Source organism: Apis dorsata, unplaced genomic scaffold, assembly GCF_000469605.1.
Source record: "Apis dorsata unplaced genomic scaffold, Apis dorsata 1.3 scaffold_92, whole genome shotgun sequence".
Lineage (NCBI taxonomy): Eukaryota > Metazoa > Arthropoda > Insecta > Hymenoptera > Apidae > Apis > Apis dorsata.
This window is the reverse complement of record NW_006263390.1, coordinates 1004603-1008664: the sequence shown is the minus strand read 5'-3', so window position 1 is coordinate 1008664 and position 4062 is coordinate 1004603. Positions and strand designations below refer to the sequence as shown.

The window sequence follows — 4062 nt, the reverse complement described above, 5'->3', positions numbered from 1 at the left end:
AAGAGAGAGAGAGAGAGAGAGAGAGAGAGAGAGAGAGAGAGAGAGGAAGAGAGCGCAATAAAAAACGCATATTCGTAAACACTTTGATTCGTAAAACATTACCATCAAGATGCGTAATATAAGCGAATTAAGCGGGCTGTTATTTAAGGGACGAGAGGAGAGAAATGAAGAGAGGAAAAGAGAAGGGTAGACGAAAACCGGAGCGGGAAGAAACGGTGCGGCACGAACGGCCCTGAGATCGAGGTTGGCTCGCGAGACAGCGTGGCCCCACGGTTTCACTTTATCTCTCTCTCCTGTGGACCACACAAGGTTATTCGTGCGCGTGTGGACGTGACTGGGAAAAAAACGTGGCCAAAAAAATTCCCCTCGCTGTGTCGCGTGTATTAACAAACGTATACAAACGTACGCTCTATTCGTAAATTCGACCGAACTACGGCCGTTAATTTCAACTTCGTGCAAAAAACGAGCAAAAGAAAAAAAAAAAAGCCCCGTACGATCGTACGATCGAAAGTGGTAATATCTTTCGATATCGTGTATTGATCGATAAGATGCAAGAAATTATCGAGGTTAATAGGCGAGGAAGCGAACAGCATGCAATTGGATTGTTCATCGGTGGCGCGAGCCGGCCGGAAGGAAACGGTCGTTTCGGTTTTGCTTTCCACACTCGATGCGCGATCCTTTCCTAATTACGATCGCTCGGCAACCGAGATATCTAATGGATCCGTGGTGTAAATCGAATTTGTTGGACGGAGAGGGAAGAATAGAGGGAAGGAACAGCTGTTTTCTTTTCGTCGAAAGAAGAAGCGAGACTTTAACGAGACATATGAAGGGGAAGAGGGCCGCGAGAGGGAGACGTGGCCCCAAAACGAAACCGGCCTATATTAGCTAAGAAGGCGTATTACGTATGCAGGCCGTTCGATCTCACTGCCGCTCCTCTTCCCGCGTGCGATGAAATTTTCATGGTGCGCGGGGATATACCCATGCGAAACCGTACCGACACGCTGTCCCACGAATCTTTCCCCGATCCGACGGCGGCTGCCCGGGGACCCATAGCGCGAGCAATAAAAGACCGCAAAAGCGAGAAAAAGTAGTCGGCCGGCAAACTTCGAGACCTTACTTCCCGACCCGCCATCGCATCGAGATAAGCCTTCGACAGCTCGATTCGAAAAATTTTGTTCTTGCGTTTAACGTTGATATTTTTCGCTCGATAATTTTCTCTTTTTGCCAATTTTAGAAATTTAGAAATTTTAGAAATTTTTCGCTGCATTTAATGGAATCAAGCGTATTATATTTCGATTCGAAAAATCGATCCCACTTTTGTTCTTGCGTTTAACGTCAATATTATTTATTTTTTCGCTCGATTTTCTCTTTTTGCCAATTTTAGAAATTTAGTCGCTGCATTTAATGGAATCAAGCGTACTATATTTCAACCCGAAAAATCTATCTCGCTCTTGTCCTTAATATCGATATTATCCGTCTTTCGCTCGGTAATTTTCTTCTTTTTATCAATTTTATTCGCTGCATTTATTGGATAGAATTAAGCGTGATTCGATTCGAAAAATCAATCCTATTTTTCTCTTTGCGTTTAACACCGATATTATCCCTCTTTCGTTCGATAATTTTTTCCTCTTTTCATGAATCTAGTCATTTAGATTTAAGCGTACTTTGATCCCAAAAATGGATCCCACTTTTATCTTTCCGTTTAACATCGATTGTAATTTAATTATCCATTTTTCGCTCGATAATTTTCTCCCTTTTAAAAATTTTATAAATTTAATCGTTGCATTTATTGAATATATAGGATGAAACAAAGCGTAGTTCGATCTTACTTTTCTCTTACTTGCATTTAACACCGTTTATTATGCGCGGCATCGTCCGCGCATATATGATTTTACAAATTTACAAATTTTGTTGCATGTTACCGCGTGGAATCAAGCGTGGTGGAAGTTGTCGCACGTTCATCCGCATCATTTCGAATGGAAGGGGGAATAGGTGGGGTGAAGGAGGGAAAAAAGAAAGAAGGAGGGAAGGAGATAGAGAGAGAAGGAGAAGGGAAGAGTCGTTAATACAGAGATCCTAAAAGAAGAAAGTATAGTAGTTCCGTATTATTCGCAAAGTATTTTCTGTACTTCCGTTCGAATCGTGTCCCGAATAGGGGTCACGCGATTTACATGTGTTCGCTTCCTTACATCGATGAGGATTTCTCCGTTTCTTTTCTAGCTGCTCTTCCCCCTTCCCTCTCCCTCCCTCTCTCCCCCCTGATTAGAGAAATAACGAAAGTTATGGGTTCCCGTGACCGGCATCAATCCCGTGAAATAAATTACAGAGGCAGAGCCAATATCTCTTCCCTTCGTTCCATCCCCTCCCAGAGCTATTTCTAATTCTTTGATTAATTTTTTAATTTTAATTCTTCATTTGATGTTATTTTATAAAAATAAAAAGGAAGAAAAAAAAATTTTATTTCTCTTCTTCCTCTCTTCTGTGAATTATAGTTATATACGAAACGATTAATTAACGATCGATCTTAAAAAAATGACGATCGAGTTTATCAGTCTATTTTGTTGAGCTTTCTTCTTATAATATTCGATATCCATCCAAGTTATCCCTTACTGGAATAAGGAGAGAACGATGATATAAAATGAAACTCTTATTATAATCGAACAATTAGGAATATCTTATTTTATTAATGCAATAATGATAATAAATATGCAAGAATTTTACGATTCCCATCTTTTTCATCCACGTTAAAACTTATTTGCATAAGCAGTTCCTTTCCTCGTATCGTCAATAGATAAGAGCGGAAGAAAAAGAAACGAAAGAGCACAACTTTTCTTTCTTGGATTTATATGGTATAAAGATTAGATATTGACCAATCACACGCGTTTTCTCTAATTGTCAAAAAAAAGATACGATACGCGTGATAAAATGGGGGAAAGCTTCGTACGAATTTATCCGTATTCGTAATCATAACACGTCTCGAAAATCGCACAACCGTTTCAACCGCACGTACATTTTGTCGCTGTTATGATCGACATTAAGATACGATTCTCGCGTAGCGCAGAGCAATTAACTTCGTAATTGGATGGATATCGAGTTTCAAGTCGAATTTTTGAACAATTACGATCTCGTTCCACTCGTCGAGAGGAGAAAAGGGATAAAATGAATTCTCGAGGTAAAAATTAAAAGAGGAAGGAAAATGGTTGCCCGTCCCCCTAGGGGGAAGGGAAAAAAATATTGGCACTGCCGAATGTCGATAAAACGCAAACAGATGTACATAATTTCGCGAACAATCCAACGAGATCGAGGATTGGATAGGGGAGCACGGGCATCGCGGAATAAGAGGGGAAAAAAAGATGGCGACCTAGTTCGAATAGTTTCTATATATATATATATATATATGCTATTCGTTTGGAAACATCCGTTTAGGTTGATTCGCATGAAAGAGCTGATTTTAGTAAAAGCTTGCCAAGTAGATGTCACAGTTTCTGGCTTCGTTCTTTTTAACGTATTAATAAGGAAACTTCGTTCGTCATCCGGCATTCCTTCGATGCATTAGACCAATTCTTGCGGAAGAGGGAAAAGATCTTGGCCTATCCTCTCGTTTCTTTCGAGAGAGAGAGAGAGAGAGAGAAAAATCGCGTCGAAATCGATCGAAATTTTATCGACGCTTCTACGATTCTTTTTTTCGAAGCGCTCAAGGCTCGTCAAACGGTACGATACTCGACGATATTTAGAAGAGGAGAGCGAGCGCGCGCATGGAAGCGATTAATGCCAATCAGGAGGCAATTTCGCGTTCTGAATTCGAGATTTAGTGTTAACGCGAGAAATCAATAGACTCGTAAACCGATTAAGGATGCACGAGCAAACAAAACCGAGCGATTCGATGAAATGCTGATTCGTGAACCTGTCCATTTGAATGGCCGATAATTGAAATTCTGCGACCAGGCCATTTAGTTTCACGTGTCTAATGCAGCACGAATTTCTTCGAGAATTCGTGACAACTATGCGGAACGAATGGAGCACCATCGAATTCCTTCTATATTCCGCGACCAACTTCCTCTT

General features: G+C 40.7%; 1 protein-coding gene across 1 annotated transcript in view; it reads right to left on the bottom strand.

Moving 5' to 3' along the window:
* The window catches only part of LOC102678889, a 12827-nt gene that overhangs the window by 7302 nt on the left and 1463 nt on the right, over positions 1-4062 (bottom strand).